Source organism: Parasteatoda tepidariorum, chromosome 1, assembly GCF_043381705.1.
Source record: "Parasteatoda tepidariorum isolate YZ-2023 chromosome 1, CAS_Ptep_4.0, whole genome shotgun sequence".
Taxonomy (NCBI): domain Eukaryota; kingdom Metazoa; phylum Arthropoda; class Arachnida; order Araneae; family Theridiidae; genus Parasteatoda; species Parasteatoda tepidariorum.
The window spans coordinates 47,966,441-47,987,242 of NC_092204.1; positions in this window are offsets into that span (position 1 = coordinate 47,966,441).

Below are 20,802 nucleotides of genomic sequence, written 5' to 3' on the forward strand. Positions count from 1 at the left end.
TTTCACTTTTGAAAATCACGATGTTGGCTCGCTTCGTTGGCACACCTGTAGTCAGCTTGCAATCTGGAATGAGCTGGAGATTGTTGTTGTTTTCTACGCTGAAATGTTACAACCAAAACAAGTACTCGTAGTTAAAATATGCAAATATATTTTCAGTTGTGTAATAAGGATAATTCTATTTTAAATTTATATCTCTGAGAACTCTATAAAAGGATTTTAAAATGCGTTATTTATGTCAGCTTTCGTTCTGTTAAGCCTAGTTCAAATTCGGCTTCTTATTCTTTCCGTGCTATACGTATGTTTGATTTAAAAACTAATCTTGTATTGAGGATTATTTTTTATATGCATGCTAAATTATTGGTTCTTCATTTATCTTTTAACATAAAAACAAATTTACTGACTCTTAAATGTATATATTTCGATAGAGTCAGTGTATATCAGTTTATCAATGTGTATATTAATTTTAGTGTTCATAAACAACAAAAATGGTGACGGCGACGGTTAATTTACACGGAATAGTGTTTGGTGTTGAAAAACACTAGATTCAGGAATTGTGCATGGCGTTTAATTACACCACGTTTAAAGTAGTTGCCTCAATTTATTGCATGAAGATTCACAAAAATTCTAAAGAGTGTATTAAATACAATATTTATTTTTAACGAATCTTTTTGTCTCTATTGTTGTCATTTGATGCTCAGCATTAACGAGTTAGACTTCTACATTGAAATAAAGTCTTGAAATCCATATTTTTATACAAAAATATTTTAACCTTTTTCAAAAAGAAATTTTCTTTAATAGAATTTAATGTGGAATACATTTTTTTAAAAATTATATAGTATTTCTCATGTTCAAGCATGTTTCAACATGTTGAGAACTAACATGCTGAAAAAAAATAATAATTTAATAGTACTTTAAAGTTCTACTTTATAGTACTATTACATTAAACTTTATCATTAAATTTAATTATCCTGATAAATTTAACTTTGCATGAAGTTTTCGGTTCAAAAAGTTATAATCCACTTTTTTTTAACTAGAAGTAAATATACATTTCTCAGCGTACTCTTGGTGTTTTTGAATGGAAANCTGATAAATTTAACTTTGCATGAAGTTTTCGGTTCAAAAAGTTATAATCCACTTTTTTTTTAACTAGAAGTAAATATACATTTCTCAGCGTACTCTTGGTGTTTTTGAAAGGAAAATCCTTAGAAATATTTTTGGCCCAGTACAGGAAAGAGGCTGTTGGCGAATCAGATATAACTTTGAATTGTATAGATTCTATGGACAGCCACAGATAGTGCCGAAGCAATAGATTAAGATGGCTTGGTTATATCTGGAGAGGTCCAGAAAACAATGCAGTACGAATAGCAACCTTTAGAAATCCTTCTGGATCTCGGGCCAGAGGAGGATCTCCAACTAGATGGCTCGATGACACTATTAAAGATCTCAAAGTAATGAAGATTAGCAACTGGATAGGAGGCGTTGCCATGGATAGGAGGCGTTGGAGGCTACGCGTGGTTGAGGCAGCCAAGACCTGTAAGGGGCTGTAGTGCTGAAGAAGAAGAAGAAATATACATTTTATATTTCCATGAATAATATTTACTTCAAATGGTAAAAATTGTTCAATATTTTTAATTTATCAGTTTCTAAATGTTAGTTCTGCAAAATTAAAGCTTTTGTTATATTCATTCACAAAAACAGTGAAGTGAAATTTTCATAAGTTGTGGGTTATCACTTTTTTCAATATATATCTTAATAGGTTATTGCTGATATATCTGCATGCATGATAGCTAATATCTCGAAAATTGGTACTTTGATTTACATCTAGCTTTTTTCCTGTTGATTTTTTACTAAAATATTGTTTTTCAAACTTCGATGAACTGAAATATTTGTGCAATCGACGTATGCATTAAATAATGACGTTATTTATTTTACTAAAAGATTTGAAATTATTTTTCTTTGTTTTCTAGTCTCATAACTAGTTGATCAAAATATTTTTCATAACTGAATCAAAATATGGGAAATTCTTTTAAACACAATTTAAAATTTAAATGTTGCAAAAAGGAAAAATAAAATTTAAAATAATAATACAAAATGACAATGGATATATAAAGTAATTCAAATTATTTTCATTGCCTGCCATAAAAGTTTATTCTAGCAAAGAGGAATTAGACAAATAAGGATATCAAATAAAATCATAAAATTTTAATCACCTACCACTCCTACCAACGGAATAAAACAACATACGTAGTATTTTTGTTTGCTCAAAGTTTAATGTAACAATGCCTTGAAACCTTTTCTTTCCCTTTAAAACAAATATACGCGGATAAAAATTTTAATTGAATATTTGAACATTAAGAAAACTGAATATTATTATTTTGTAAAACAACATATTTTAAAAGAAATTGTCTCCATTAATGTAATAAAACGAGTAAGTTTTATTTTGTAAAAATATTTAATTAATTCCATCTTCTAACTTTGTTTATTTTAGCGGAAAAGCATAACAAAACTTAGTCATTACCCCAAACTATCGCATCGGAAGTGTTTTCTGCAATAACTTCTAGGCTATAAAAATCTTCAACAAGCAAGTCCTTTTATGTTTGCCATTAATGAACAATCATAATAAAAAGAGTACCGCAGAAGCGATATATGAATGAAGAGGCTATCTCTCTTTTCAACAAAATTTTCCCCAGTTGGCGTTTAAAGTGAATTTCTGGCATAGCTAAACAAAAAGAGACTTCTGTCTGGTTGGGTTTTATGCTTTCTGGTGGAGAGAAATTAATGTTTCGCCAATTTCCGATTCCCTTACTTAATATGTGCCAAGGGACTCGCACAAAGGTATGCATGGATCGTAAACCCAACTCGTTTCTAGCCAACTCACTGCTTCGTTGGCCTTCTTTTACCATAGTATGACGTTGTTACATGGTATAAACATGCTTCATGTGCACCTCTGTTAATGCGTTTTCATCCAATTGCTGTGTTGCTTTTATAAATGGAGAAAGAAAGGGAACATTTGCAAATTGAAATAGCTATTATAATCTGTTTTTGTTACAGAGAAATGTATTTATTTTAATTTCACTTACATTAGGCTTTGAGGAAATAATAGAAACTATTAAAAAACTTTAATTACAATGAAAAATCTTTTAGAATATTTAAAATATTAATTAAGTTCTAAATTTAAAATTTTTAACATTGAAGGAATGAGTTTTTTTAATATTTAACTGAGTTAAAGAAAGTAGACTGGCTGAGCGGTAGCGCTTCGGTTGTTTTTTTTCAGGTTGCTTTTTTAACCAGAAATTACTAAGAGCGACAGTAAGTTACCAGAATTTTTTTTCTTTGTGTAATAAGCTGCAACAAAGAAAAAAGGGATTGGCTATTAGGACTGGAGGGAACAACTTGGGGTAAGAGGGATAATGCTTGAACATGATCATGAAACAAATTAGGAGAGATAAGAACGAAAAATGGTAAGGGAAAATTGAAAGCCACAGATATTCCTTGATGAAGAAAAATCAGTGCCCGCAAGTACATATATTTATACAGTTTTTCATAGAAATTGGGTTAAAAATAAATATTTTGTGAGCTTCCAATTATGCTCCTAAAGAGAGAAAAATTCTTATTTCTTGAGAAACTAAATATTTTCAATAAACACCACTTCCCAACAAAACCAAGAAAACTAACGAAACGTGTACCAGCGAAAAGAAACAAATAAATATTACCAAACTTACTAAAAATAAGTATCAGAACCTAATTTTCCTGGCAATAAAACTTAACAAATCAGTACTCGACACTGATTTGATTCTTTTTAAAAACTTTTTCATAGTATCTCTGAAAACTAAAGGAAGAATTAAATCTATCAATAAGATTCAACAAAAATTGATGATTCGAGCAATAGAAAACCTGCTTTTGCCTGAGTAATTGTATTTCTATCTTAAGAGTATTATGAGAAAGGTTTCAGAGGAAATTTCCTTGTTTATGACAATGACTTTTATGATTTGGAATAAAGAGAAATGTTAACTCTTATCTCAATCAAAAATGGTCCAGCGTATTCGAATAAAAGTGTCTAACACCACTTCTTCAATAAACTTATTCATGAAAGAATTTTGAAAAAAATAACTATTTTGCAATCTTTAAAATACTATAGCAAAACAAGACAAGAAAGTTTTTTTTGGCTGATACCATGTAACACCAAAACGAAACAAATGTAAAACTTATAACAGTCCAAAAGTAGATATTTAGCAACAGGTCTTAATTTCTGCAACAATAAAACTTTTCAAATTAGTATTCAAGTATGATTTGAATTGTTCAGTTTTTTTTTCCTCTCCCATTTCTTCAACAAACAGAACAAAATCAAAGCTGGCACGAGGACCCTTCAAAGATTGATGATTCCAGCAATTGCAAACCCTCTTTTGCATGCGTAGACGTAATTCAATAGTAAAAGGGTGAAGCAAAAATTTTCTGATGAGATTTACTGTCGTGAATGACAATGCTTTTTATAAGTTGGGGCAAAGAGAAATGAAATCCTTATCTCTGGCGAAAATGGCCCGGCGTATTCGAGTAGAAGAAGTGGCCTAACACCGCACGGAAGGGCCTTTCACTTAGAATTCTGGTGCTGAAGTTTCGCAAATTTGAGTTACAGAAAACGGAGGAATACAAAATGAGATCACCTTTATGTTTTTGCATTCATTTGTTGTGGTCGAAATGCAAACTTTTGTGAGCATTTTTTAGAGAAAAACTATTTATTTTTAGAAAGAAATTATTTTGAGTAGTATTTATAACAAACTGAAATAGGGAGATGGATATTGAATCAATTAAGTGTTTTACTTACTTTTTTCATTAAAGATAATAATAAGGAAAAATTGAAAATATTTAGTGGTTTTAGCCATACAACATTAGCTGACCTTAAAGTCTCCCTAGGTTTAAGGATTTTCCTAATTGGAACTTTTAAAGTACGTATTCTAATCGCCTAAATAAAGTATAATTTTGTGTTTAAATTCAACCTTTACGAGCTACTCAAATCTTTGTAAAAGTTAAATTACTCATAGTTAAAAAAGTACTCCACTGAAGGGTTGGTATTAAAAACCAAAATAATGCCCAAATTCTAATTTCAAAGAATTTGTACAGAAAATGAAGTAAGTTTTCTTTAAATATATGCAGTGAGATAATTACCAAAATATTGACTTAAGTTATGAGGAAAAAAAATCAAATCTCAATTAGATGAGTAGTTTAAATAGACAAGTAGTTTTATTGTAACTAAAACTATACCAAAGGTACTGTTTTAAACTTTGAAAGAAAAAGAATAATGCTAATAATCGGGAGACCATAGGGTGTAAAAACATGTTATAAGAAGTAAAGGTCACTAGTGCGCAATAATGACTCTAATGTTACTGTTACCATCATACCGCTGGTCACAAATTTTGAATTCTGAATTGTTTCAGAGCATACGTATGCAACGAGTATTGGGATTTACTTTGAAAACAAAAACCTCATGAATCTTTATTTATATTGAAACTATTGCAAGAAGTATACTTGCAATAAACTATGTATTTTCAAATAAATAACACCGGGAAACAGAATTTTTGTTGCATTTATGCAAGCACTTGATTTTGTTTAATATGGGGGAGGAGATTTCAAATCTGGAATTATTTTCGCTCCTAAAACTCTATGCTTTTTTTATAAAATTTTTAATCGTTTTTTTTTAAATATACAGGTTTAAAAACGTTATATATAGCAAGGGGTCATGTTATTGATGTGACAAATCTACTGAGAAGTTAGGGAACATCATATGGATTAAAACTGCATGGGAATCTTTGCTCGAAAATGTCGACGTACACGTCTAAATGTGCTTCCCTGTTATGGAATGTTCAGAAGCACACAAAGAAACAGTCCCTAGCAAGGAAGAGCAACTAGCAACAACCGACGACTTTGCAGGACATGAGTTCTCATAAACTTTTTTATCTTGATAATGTGCCCTTGCTTACAAAGAAGTTTGTCGCAACATTTATGTGACCCCTTGTTATATTTAACTGTTTTAAACTAAGATATATTCTTATATATTCTGAAGTGTCATTAAAAATATCTGTAGTTCGGAGAAACACCTTGATAGCATATTTGAAATCAGCGAAGTGAAAATAATCAAGATCCGATTTAAAAAAATCTCATTCTTTTCTTTATAGTTATTTAACCAATATCTTTAATTTAAAAGGAACACATACCTTAAATTTTTTAAAACTAAAGAAATTCGTAATTTTTTGTAAAAGACTTAAAGAAACTCCTTAGAATCCTTATGAGCTTTAAAAATCATGAAACTAAGAAATAAAAATATTTAAACTTAAATAACATATTTTTTTTTATAAACTAGTAGCATTATTTAACCAATACCTGAGATTCCCTTAAAAAGTCATTATCTTATTAAAGCAATATCTTTACTAAACCTTACTTTTAAAACTAAACATTATTTGATTTTTCTCTGTGAAATGCTTTGCATACGAATCTCCAGATCAGTCTGTTATAAACGAAGAAAAGAATCTCGAAAAGAGAGTTGAGATTGAAAGAAAAGAATAAAAGTAGACGCAAATTTTCTTTAAAAATGTCATTCGCATTTGGAAAGACCTGCGTGAAAATGAACTTAACAGCAGAAAGGAAAAAGAAATGAGAAAATGCTTTTGACTGAATTTACCTTAGAGGCTCAACGTAGTAGCCTCCTTTAAAAGCCCTTCTATTTTTCCCATTTTCTTTTTTTCCCTTTACAGTGCATCAGCAGAACGGGGAAAAAAAGGGAAAAAAGTATATAATGGAAAATGGAAAAGTCGAAAATTGAATTTATTTTCCTCGTATCGGTCATGAAATGAGACAATTCATCCCTTTTAATGAAGGAACCAGTGAAGGGAGGGATGTTGGGAATTGCAAGATCAGGAAGGGATGCTTAAGAGCAATCCCGCACGTGCATGGGAAAAAGGGGGCCGAAACGACCATTGTGTGGAAATGTGTAGGTTTTACAGTAGAAATAACGTTTAAAAGCCCAGCAATTGAATTTAGATATTAAAATGTACAGAGGCGATAAAAAATGAGGGTAATTTGAAAGGTTTTGAATTTTGCTAGGCCGAACTTTTTAAACATGATTTTCTGACAAGCGATGACTGAATAAAAGGAATTTTAAGATAATAAGTTTAGAAAAATATCTAAAACTTTTAGATTGCAAAGGAGTTTCAGCCATAAAATTATAAGTGCTATGCATTCAATTTAAAAATTTCTTTTAGTTATTTTAAGAAGTAATTATCTAAAGCTTTAAAATTTTAATTTTGTACAAATTAGATGTTAAAAGCACGTAAGCAAAGCATTAATTTTACTTATTTTATACTGTCATAAATATTATTTGAGATAATTATTTTTACGTTAAATCTTTATAAGGCATCAAGAATTTTAAAGATCAGAAACAATGAGACAAGTATTTTAGACATAAAAAGAAATTTTAATGCACTAGATTGAAATATTAATTTAAAATCTTAATTAAGTATCTCAGTTCATTCGTTTTCTTATTTTTATACTATTTATGTTAGCTTTTAATGCAGATTTGGTCGTTAACATTTTTCTTTAAAAAGAACTTTTAATTAATAAATTTATTGATTCCAAATAGCAGCGTTTTTATATAAAACATTAATTACTTAACTTTGATTTAGCATTAATTACTTTTATTTATCACGTTATGATGCATAATATGATGACATAACCCTAAATAAAAGTAAAGCAAATCAGGGTTACGTTGAAGCATTAGGTATTATTTGAAACTAAAATGGTAAAATAATTAAAGTCGCTCATGAAAAGTTTCGTGTTAATCTTTTTAAATGACCCCTTGCAGTTAGGCTAACCGTGTGAGGTATCCTCTCCATGTAACACAAATAGGGTTTAGTTCCATGAAAAAGTCTTCCACGAAGGCAAAATTCTCCCAATACTTGAACTAGGAGTACCCTTGTCTTCTGGATTGAGTTCAAAATTACAAGCTTACGGAGTTGAACATTAGTAGTTGTAAACCCAAACATTGGGTTGGCTGTTCACCGATAGCTATAGAATAAAATAAAATTACTAAATATTGAGCAGTGGTGGCTCAGGGGATAGAGCGGTCACGTCCCAATCAGGTGAACAGATTTCAAATCCTAGCGATGAATGGTCTATACGATTTCTGCACCAAGCTCGGACCGACCATAGTACTGACGTAAAATATCATCAGTGGTAGACAGATCAAAGGTTAAAGTTTCCTTGTCATCAGGCTAACCGTGGGAGGTTTCGTAGTTTTCCTCTCCATGTAAAGCAAATGCGGGTTATTTCCTTCAAAAAGTCATCCACGAAGGCAAATTTCTCCCAATACTTGATCCAGGAGATCTCTTGTCTTATGGATTGGGTTCAAAATTACAAGGCTACGGAGTTTAGTGGACGTAAACACAAAATTGGATTGGCTGGTCAAAGACGGTTATAAAATATAAAATTTATAACATATTATAAATATCAATTAGAGTCAATAATAATATATCGATTTTTTAAGTTTCCCTAAAACGAATAAGTATCTTTTTTAAACTATATTTGCATTTTAGAACAAAAGTTGTTTTTTTTTTATTGCAATTAATACTTATTGCCAACATTAATCAAGCATCATTGTCGTCAATGATAGTATGTTGTTTTTTTACTGTTTTTCTAGACAAATAAATAGCCTTACTCCATTATTTTGCAATATGCGTAAATTACCTAATTTAATTTAGCATCATTGCCTTCAATAATAATATGGCGATTTTTTCCGTTTCTCTTAAGCGAATTAGTACCACTTTTCCATAAATTTTGCTATGAATACATAAGCATTTTTTTACTAATTTCTAATTAGATAAATTCGCCAATGAAAGGCACCAAGTGCAAATAAATTCAACTTTCTTTTTGTTAATGTATTAGGTGACAGCTATTTAGAAAAAAACATTCAAATAAATAAATAAATAAAATATCCGAACTTTCTTGCGCAGGTGAAATTGAAAATTACTGTTTTATATTTAATTGATAAACACATTTTTATTTAGTTCAACAATTTAAAAATTAAACAACGATTTTCAAGTATTTTTCGATCCTATTATTTGCAACTAAAATTTTAGTTGAGATTTCATTTTAAATACAACTAATTGTAATTATAGTTCAAGTTTCAACTAATTGTACTTAAAGTTTTATTATAAAAAGACTAAATAACACTTGACATTGATTAAGAAATAAAAATATTTAATACACTGGGACAAATTTATTTTTACCTATGGTATCTATTAAAACTATGTCAGTTTCCATAATAGCAGTAATCTCTAATTACCAAAATCAATTAAGTGTTATTAGATCAGTGCCATTTTTTAAAAAGATTTTGTTTATAATAATTAAGTCAGTATTTATTACTAAATATAGTTAAGCGTTATTGGCATCAATAATAGTTTGATTATTTTTTAAGCTTCTAGTAATATCCTTTTTCCATTAATATTGCTTTTCACATAGCTAATTTTTAATTTTAATTAGTAATTATTACCAAAATTAAGCATAAAAGTGTCAAAAACAATATGGCGATTTTTTACGTTTTTTCCTAAACTATTTAGTACCATTTATACTAATTTTGTTTTACATCACATAGTATATTTTTTTTCATTTCATTTTCTCATTATCAAAATTAATTACGCATCATCTTTTTACGTTTTTCTTAAAAGACATATTACCATGTCTCCATTAATTTCTCTTTTTAGAATACAGCTATTTTTTTCTATTTCATTCTGCTCATATTACCTAAATTAATTAAGCCTCATTGGAGTCAATAAGAGGATGAAAGTTTTTTTTAGTTCCCTTAAAAGAATAAGTATGTTTTCTTCACTAATTTTACTTTAATATAATTCAAATGTCACTGATGTAATATTAAAAATATTTGAAGGAAAGAAAGTAGTTTACCGTTTCAATTTTATCAATGGCGAGATCTAAGCCAATGAAAAAATTCCAGTTTTTCAAACAGCTCTACCCAAGAGAACTAAGTAATTTTTGGATCGGGGGCTAAATTTGCCTTTTGCAACTGCTCACTGAATTTCAGGATGATAGAATAACCAGTACTACAATTATGAGAGAGACGTACAGACAGAAAGACAATCTCTCCATTCCCGTCTCAATCATGAAGTAGAAAAATTTATATAAAAATGATCTTAGTCATGTAAAGTAAGTTAGTTGTAACTGTAAAAACATACGAAACTAACCATAAAAACAAAGTAGCTAAAACAGAGCGAATAGGAACAAAAAAGTATCATACTCCCAGCAGTAATTAATCTCAATAAGGCTACATCTACCACGCCTTTACCTACAGCTATGTCTCAAAACAATATACTTTATTTAAAAGCCGAAGGCATTATTGTGGTACTTAAAAAAAGACCGAGTAGTTTTACGTTCATTTAGGAGCCTGCTCTAGTCTCTGCCCACTTAGCAGAAAGCTCTCTTTCCAATTAACAGTATCACGCTGTTAATCACTCTGCGGGGGCCAATACAGACATGCACGTGAGCAAATGTCTGGCAATAACATTTTATGTCCCTATACTTCTAAGTTTTTCATTGGATGTGAGAGATATTATATATTTATGAGTATTAATCTCGGGATGAATATAATAGACAATTAGTAGGCATAAAATGTTAGTTATTTTAACAGCTTTAATTACATAATAAATTCAATATGCTTATGATTTTTTTTATATTGTTTTAAAATAAGTGTTTTTATGCCCTTATAATATTTCAAATATTTTTTTTCGATATTTTTTTTTACATAATTTGAAATATGGTTATGGAATTCATTTTTATTTTTATGAAAATCCACATTTTTTGCAATGAAATCTAATGTACGATGATACTTAACGATTTTTATAATTTTTTACCACTAAAACGTTTTTAAAGAAAAATATTTTTCTAACACGGGAAAATTATTGAAATTAAATGCAAGCAGAGATTGTAAGAAATTCGCTGTAGCGACGCACTATAGCATACAAAATAGTAGCTGGTTTGTTATTCACAGAGCTGTTCAGTTTTTCTTTTTGCGATAAAAATAATTTTGTGGCAGATTTCAGAATCAAACAGACTATTGGTGTCAGCTATGATTTCTTTAGGAGTCGTTGTGACTTGGTGTTTCGATTTATACATATTTTTATATCTCTCTACACTGTAAAAATCCTCGTATGTCTGGATACCAAATATGGTAGCTTCAACTTAACACCAAAGTAGTGGTTCACTAAATGTTCCACCATAATAAATCCAAGGATAATTTCTGTTGTAGTGAAAAATCTGGTATGTTCTTTTAAAATACTTGGTGCAAAGTATCCGCCACCATGTTTGTTATTTAGTAACACTTAAATTTATGATTGCAGTAAGATAGGATATACATAACATTTAGTGAGGTTACTTTTACGATGCAATTCAAAGCAAGAATCATAAAATTAGGCTGCAAGGACACAATATTTATTTTTTTTTAAAGTTTTTTAATAAAGTATACACGACAGTGACAGAGTATTAATATGAATTCAAACAAAACCAGCTTGAATCGAATTTAAAAATTATAATTTTAATTTTTAAAAATGCCAGATTTATTTACATCTTATGAGAAACAGATATCTTGATTATACAACTTAAAATATACGGACATTTTAGAAAAGCTTACATGATTTGTTTGTTTGTAAAATTTGTCTGAAAAGAAGATTGAAATTAGTTGGAAAATAAAGGAACACAATAATTTTTTTATCAATCAGTGATGCGGATTGAAAGTTACTCGGTATGAAATAGGCTATGATCAGCGTGTAAATTAAATCCGACATGAAGAATTCACATTTTAAATAAACACTTCAAGCAAGCAAACCATAACCTTATCTGTCATATTGTCACCATATTGAAATCATTCAATTATTCACTTTTAAACTGCAACGAATGGTTCAAAAGCATTAGTTAAACGATTTATATATGCCCTATCATAATTTCATATAAGAATTTACAGTTTACCTTGGTGTATAAGTTGGTTCCCTATTTCTATTAAGAGATAGCAAATTTCTCCTTTGTCAGGTGCAGATAAAACCAAATATAAAAAATCGATTTGGTATAAGTCGATCGCAGATGAAACCAAGTGGAAAAAATTTTGAAATCATAAAAAAAGATATTAAGTCAACAAAATTTTCTTAATTTAAAATCATGTCACATCTCTGGTTATTATGCATTCTTTCTCAAATTAAGAAGCTAGAATACAAAAGAATTCAAATACACAAGAATTCAAAACTAATTATTCACCAAATTTTCGGAGCTCTGAAAAAAAAGATAACCTTCGAACCCAACAAGCAGCAAATTGGTATAAGGCTTATCAATTATTGATGTTAAGACTTAACTACGCCCCTTAAAGTGTGTAAGAATGCTTGTTTTTGCTATTAATTTGAAACAAAGTAATCACTCACAAAACTTTAAAGTTTATCAACATCAAACTTGAATTAATATTACACCTCAGTTCTTACACTGTGTATATATCATTTGCAAAATAACAAAAAAGCTCACGCTATTCCGTTTTAGATTACTTAAGCATTGCTTCAGATTACTTTCGTTAAGCACACAAAAATTATGTGTTTGACAACGAAAACAGCTCATAAATGGTGTAATTGCGTGTGATCTTTAAGTTAGCATCTTGCATTATTGATATAAAAACCAAACTACCCCTTAAAGTATATATGTGGTCTGGATTCGGTGTTAAAATAAAGTGTTCTTTCACACAAAATATTAGGCTGTTTGAGATCCAATTGAGAGAAATATAACACCACAGTATCTGCAGTGTTACATTTAGATCTATAACTCACGAACCCAATTTAATGAATATTATTGTATTTTACTTCCAGATTTATATATAATTATTTCTACTATTGGATATCCCCTTCTACATCTACGCATCACGAACAAAAATCTGAATGCATAGTTTAACCATGGCTGCCGACTACTATGAATTGTCTGTAATATTTGGTGGTAATGAAATTTATAAAATTCTTTTAAATTTTTTCATTTATTTTCAATTTAAAATAAATTTCAATATCACTTGATGTAAATAAAACAATCATGAAAACCGTAACAAGTTATTGAAACGACCAACTTTCAAACCGTAACAAATATAAAAATGTATTTCTACCTACAAATAAGTTTCAATTTGGTTTTCAATACCATATGGGAAATTCATTTCACAAAAAAGGTAAAGGGTGACAGGTATGGTATAACAAAACTGCGCATAAACATAATAGACTTTATAATTATTTTTAGGTACAAACATAAACACTTTAAAAGTTTAAATCACTCAAAACGAATCCTTCTTCCTAAAACCAAAACCTAAGTGTATCATCAATTTTAATTCATATATATTTTACAAATTTATTATTTTTCACTACAATGAATTTACATATTTCATAACAATTTAATAAAAACAATTTATAAAATTCTTTTCAATTCTTTGATTTATTTTTAATTTAAAATAAATTTTAATATCACTTAATGTAAATAAAACAATCATAAAAATCAAAACAAGTTATTGAAACGGCCAACTTTCAAATCGTAACAAATATAAAAATGTATTTCTACCTACAAATAAGTTTCAATTTAGTTTTCAATACCATATAGGAAATTTATTCCCCAAAAAACGCAAAGGGTGACAGGTATGGTATAACAAAACTACACATAAACAATTAATAGGCTTTATAATTATTTTTAGGTACAAGCATAAACACTTTAAAAGTTTAAATCACTCAAAAAGAATCCTTCTTCCTAAAACCAAAACCTAAGTGTATCATCAATTTTAATTCGTATATATTTTACAAATTTATTACTTTTTCACTACAATGAATTTACATATTTCATAACAATTTCATAAAAAAAATGCTATACACAAACAAAATGTCCCTGTGCACGGTTAAATGGACAAAAATATGCCTGGCAAATATTTTAACTTATTCTTGCCTCCTCTGTCAATATAAATGGTAGGACATAGATTTTCTTTCTTGGCGCACCAAATGACATATAACTCATATTGTCCAGACTGCCACATAATTCATGCCGTGCTTTTTTCACATACAAAGCTTGATGCCTAAAATGGTTTGTAAATAATTGCATGGGGATAGTGAGGGGACAAAAGCATGAAAGAGAATTTTTTGCTCGTGGAAAGCAAGGGTCGTTTCTTGTTGTTTGAATTATTGAGTCAAAATATTAGGATACGCAAAAGCAAGTTTTCCTGGTTCTGTAGATTTGAAATATGGATAGCAATTCATTATTTGGATTTTAAAGGGAGAATTTTTTATTACGATTGCTTTCTATGCATAGAAACGGCCTGAAATGTCAAGAAATCAGAAAGTTCATATTTATTCAATTTTAGATGAATACATGTTTGTAATAAAATTAATTTAAACTTAGTTTTATAATGTTATATTTTAACTTAAAGCTAAATTTTTGATATTGTGTACTTAAAAATATTCTGAATTAAAATATTTTCTTCCAAGTGCTTACACTTTGGTCTTATAACATACAGTCAGCTTTTTCTCATAGTGTTAGAAACATTTTATGTCATTTGATGTCTATGTAAAAGGATTATTGCTTCAATTGTTTGAAAATATGATATTTTACACCTATATGGAAAAATAAATATTTACAGTTCTGACACAAAACATTATTGTTAAGGTTCTCTTATAGAAGAGCTAATCCATGAAGGTTTTTGTATCTTTTTTCACACAACACAGACGAGAATTATTTGTTTCTATATTAAAAAATTTAAAGAACGTCACCTCCGTAACTGCTCTAAATATCAAAATTTACTTTATATTTTGTTTTGCAGCCATCGAAAGTTGAAGTAATTTTATTTATCTCTCTCAAGGTCTTTATTTGATTTGATTTGGGTTTAGTTGATTGCAAAAGTAACAGGAAAGGGAGACTGGTAAAATGCTGTATGATTTAAAGCTCAACATTTATACAAATTTTTTTTAAAAAAAGCCGTTAGATAAAAGCCATTTCCACTTTCTACTTCAGCTGTAATAATATATAGTTATTATAACAGGTCACTAACTAGTAAAATTGCGTCTCATATATTTATTCTCGTTGTATCACATATTTTAAAATCCTATGTTAAAAAAAAATGTTTCAAGTATAGTAAAGATTTTTGTTAATTCCAAAAGTTCTCTCTACTAGTTAATTTTATCATGTTAAAATTTCAATAATTATCTATCTTATTAACAAATCTATGTATGCATTTTAGTAAATATTTATTTTTAATGAGAAACAAAAACAATGATGAATGAGAATCAATAACGGAGTTTGATGAGAAGAGCGATCAGAGGGTGATACTTTCTAGTCTATTAAAACTTCCTCTAAGAAGGTCAGTTTAAAAAGATGATTTGGATTTAAAATTTTCTGTTTTGACCAAAACTAAAAAGAACATGCGTGGACACATGATGAAAGAACATGACTACACTGTAAAAGTACATGGATCAAATTGCGTTACAAATTACCGGCACTTCGGGTGCATCATACGTATTATCCATTTTCTCACGAAGTTCCTTTTTGCCGTAAAATAGTGTACCGTTATTTTACAGCAATATTTATAGAATTAACAGTGATTTTATGATAGTTATTACTGTGAAAATTATAGTCAACCAGATCTTTTGTTCCGTAACAAGTTCTTGTAAAAACTGATTTTACTGTAAAACGTACCGGCAACCTGGGCACGGAATTTTTACAGTGTACCTGAGCTATATAGCTTCATTGATGGTGTAAATAAAATAGAGTATATACTAAAAGATGATTAATAACCATTTTAGAAAAAAATAGAGCATTTCGGTTAATTATTGTATGATGTAAATATTTAAATGATTTATTATTACTTTGCTAAGACATGTAATATAAATTCATATAAAATCACGCTTTCGTTAAAATTAACTTCGACTAAAAAATAATTTATATAAATATTAGGTTTAAAGTACGGATAGCATCTGCAAATTAAATGTTTTTAATTTGAATGTCGGAAAATTTTTTATTAGGAACTCAAGCCTTCCAATAGTTTTATTACTTTATCCACTGCTTATCTACTACTTTGACTGTTTTTTTAACTAACTGTAATTTATCGTTTTTAATCATTCTTTTTATATTACTTTTATTGTAAAATTTAGTTTTTTCCTAACAGTTCGTAAATTTTCAAGCGTAATTTAACAGGTTCAATTATTTATTTACACAAATATTGCTATTTCTCGAGTTCTAAACATGGTTTTTCCTTACTTGTTCTGAAAAAATATTACATTATTTAAACATTATTCAATGGACACTGTTTTTAAGAACACCAATAATTGGAAGGAAGCTAATGGACTTAATGCTACTAAACTAGTCGAAATTTACTATTAATTGGATCGAACTTAATTCTATAAATATAATGAAGAAACTTTTGAATCTCATAATGTATCTAATGTGTGCCATTCTCGTCAAAAACGAATAAATTTCAGCAACTGCTTAGCATGCTGATATTAAATGGGGGGTTATTATCAATCACCTAAAAGTTGTCAACTAAACTGCTAGAAAAGTCACATACAAACCTGACTCTCACCGCTAATAGTAAAAAGTTATTACTAAACCTCTTTTTTACCAAACTGTTACTTAATATCTAATAGTAGCGGAATTAGCATGACATCGAAAAAACATTTATAATTTCTTATTGAAATGTAAACTCATATAACTAATTATTGCCTGTGTTATCATCTCTATAATATTTTCCTCTTTGTTTTCTTAATTTGCTTTTCGCTAAATATGATTGACAATTTCTCACTTAAAAGTAATTCCGATTAAAGAAATCATCTAATTTAACTCACATTTCAAACGGTACAAGTTAGTTCTTTTTTTAACTAGAACTTAAAATTCAAACATTATTTTTAAAAGGCTTTATTCATTTCTAGCTCCGAATATATGTAACAGTCAAGCGCTACGCAAATTTCCACTTAGCTTCTCTTTTAAATTATGACCTTAACTCAACATTGATTTGATTTTATTATCCCAGGATTAAGAATGATTAAAATAATAAATTTATGAAAGTAAAGACAATATAAAAGATGATAAAATGCAATTCCTCTAACAGCTTTACAATACTAAACTTTTTTTCTATTTTTACTAAACTGCTACCTAAAATCTAATAGTAGTAGAACCAACATGACATCGACAAGAAAGTTATCATTTCTTAATAAAATTTAAACTCAAGTCGCTAATTGTTTCCTGTTTTCTCTCCAAAATATTTTCTTTTCATTTCCCTTAATTTGCTTTTCATTATATGGGATTAATAATTTCTCATCGAAGACAAATTTCGATTAAAAAAGTCGTCTAATTTAATTCACATTTAAAACAAAGCTTCTTTTTTATTTTTTAACGAAAACACAAAATGCAGACATTATGTTCACAAGGCTTTATTACCTTTATCTATTTTCTAGCTCCGAAAGTAAGTAAGAGTCAAACGCCAGGCAAATATTTATTTTAACTTCTCTTTTAAATTATGACCTTAAATCAATGTTAGAGCAACTTGAAATAAATTAAAAGGCTGAATTTTGAACTACAGCAATTTCTGCAGGGATTTGACGAAGAAAGATTTATTTGATATTCTTTCTAAAGACTAGAATAATGGAGCGTTTTGGACAAAGTAATTTTTTATCGCTCACGTTTACTACATTGTTATTTAAATTAGTGCTCTTCTCAACAAAGAATGAAAGGCTGAGGGGGAGGAGCATTGCCCCCTAAATTATTCAGCTTGAAACCCCTCTTGGAATAGCAATTATTATTTTTTACATTCTTTCAGCACTTTTTGAATTAATTGTTATTTAAATTCAAGAGGATCGTGCAATAGAATAGTTGTCTTAAGAGAACTTAAACATTTTTTTTTGTATTTTGCTCTTTTTTCATTATCTTTAAAAAAATTTATGTATTTATCAAAGTGCATTATACCCTAGACGTGAGCTGGAATATGGCTATCATAGGAACTCAAGAGCGACGTTTGAGGAAATAGTTAAGCACTTATCTTAATTACTTTAGTGGAGACTTGTTAATTATCAAATTAATTAAGATGAATTGCTTTAAAGTGTTTTAGTTTAATGTCAAGCTATCAAAAAGGATTTTATTTTTGCACTAGTTTCGCAGAAAATAAAGAATTGGCATGTTTAAGTTAAAAAAAATAGTAATCTATTTAAGTGAGAAAATGTTATTAAATGTATAACATAATTGCATTTTTATCATTATTGCTTTAAATTTAATTAAATGCAGATGAAGTGCGCTTAATTAAAAATGTGTAAATACTTTCAGAAAATAAAATTGTCAAGTAATAGCCGCGATAATTTTGTTCACTATGTTTAAAAATTCAAGAAATAGCGTAAAATTGATCATAAAAAATGCGGATAGTATCCAAAAGAATTATTATGAAACCAAAATAAATCTTATTTTCATTTTTCAATTGCTCTATTAAAATGTTTCAATAGTTTAACAAACAAAAAAAGAACACTAAAGTAAAAGAGAATTTATTTTATGAATAATTTGATAAATTTAAAATCGTGAATGCGATTTCAAAATATATTTATCGTGGATTCTTTTTTCTTTTTTACTCTTCCAAAATAATATGTTTTTTAAGAATCAATTTTATTTTTATGGGAATTTTTTTAGTGGGATAAAAAAGTAATTAATTTAATTAAAATAGAATTGTAATTTAATCAATCAGATCTTTGTTTCCTGTTTAACCATAAATGAAGTAAAATAAATATGTATATTCATTTTTAACATGTACATGAATTTTAGTTGCTAAATGCATTTAGTTTTTATCAGTAAACTAAACGATTTAATGACAATTCCATTAGTTAAAAGATGTAGAATTCCGGAAAATTTCTGTAAGTTGAGAGAATGGATCCTTCTATGTGGAAAAAAAACTAGATACCTGCAATTTTAAAGAATTTCAGAAAAATTAGAGGTTTCTGTTAATTTATACGTCTATTGTATTGTGGGGAATCAATTATCGACTATGTCAACCTTCATCTATCAAAAGAAACCTCTGGTGAGTGAATCAAGTTAACATGTCTTATATACTAGGGATTTGGTATTTAATATTTATAGTGGTAGTTACGCCACATTGCTCCCCTTCCAGAATTTTTTATCTGGGATAGAATTCGATGAACGGATACCACTAGTTGATTCATGCTGTTAATTTACTTAAAACATTTTTTCTCATTATATTTTTTCTTCATAGCATTTCGCTCATTTTTTTTCTTCAGTTTTCATGGCATTTCGCTAATTTTATTTAATTTTTTTTTTCATTTTCAGTATTTTGCTCATTAATTTATTTTCTACAATATTGTTTATTGATTGGGATACTTATTTACTTCACCGAATCTTTTTTTTTTTTGAGCAGTTTACATTAAGCAAATCAACTGTTTAATGAGAACCATCCATCGATGTGGACGAGTTCATATCACGTCCGCAGGTCACCAATGAGGGGATTTTCATTATCGACTATGTCAACCTTCATCTATCAGAAGGTACCTCCAGATAGAATCAGGTTAACATGTCTTATATACTAGAGATTTGGTATTTAATATTTATAGTGGTAGTTACGCCACAGTATAAAGCTTCCAAACTTTATTCGGTGATACGCAGCCTTTTCCATGGCCCTTTCAGCAGCCTTCTAAGGAGATAAAAGACCTGGCTACGATCCCAGTAGGGGCCGAATAACGTCGTTCTCGTACCCCTTCATAAGTGGTAATTTAAAACAAAAAAATAACTCTCTCATTCCTCGACAGAGGGCAGTATTATTTTGGAGATAAATTGCCTAAGACTAAAGCAACGTCAAGGCCAGTACAGGAGATACGCTTTGTAAACGTAACGTTAGATTACGGTCAAAGGCCAGATATTTTACAAGAGAAAATTTAAGGGCAGATCTGTATTTTTATCGTCATTTTTGCTTTACGGGCATAAATTTATTTTTACGGTCAGTGACTGAAGCATCTTATTCCGGTTACCGAACTTAATTTAGTGATGAAATTTTCAATGTATATTTCTTGGTCTTTTTTAAAAATTTGTGACACGACTTTATTTTTTGTTGTTTCTTTTTTCGAATTCCTCTTTGATGTACCTGTTAAAATTTTTCGGTTTGGTATGATGGTTAAAAAATTTTTTAATAATCATTTTATTAAAAAAAGAATAGATTCAAATTGGAAGTAGATATAAGCAATTGGTTTATTATAGTATGTTAACTTAAGTACATAGAAGCATGAACTTTTTTCATTATTTGTCAAAAGCAGTGCAATTTGAGAAAAAAAAAATCTAATGAAAATATCACATGAGATTTCAACTTGATTTTACTTACAAATGGCTAAAAGACAAAAACAGAATGTGATTGTGCTTCATACCATGCTTTAACCAGGGGTTCCCAACCCTATGCCCGCGGGCACCATGGCGCCCGTCGATCGGTCTAGGTGCGCCCGCTGCTTATGCCCAACTATAAAATATTTTAGTGTTCTATTTTCCCATTAAATGGTATGCAAATACATACTGAAGTACACTGGCTCAGTAAAGACAAAGTACTTGATAGATTTCTACATTTAATTGAAGAAATAAAAAAAATTATCTCGCAGCCCGAAAATCAAACATTTTATTTTTAGAACTAAGAGATCCTCTTTGGCTAGCAGACTTGTCTTTCATAACGGACATAATGGAAAAACTAGATAATTTAAACTTGGAGCTGCAGGGAAAGGACAAACATATAGC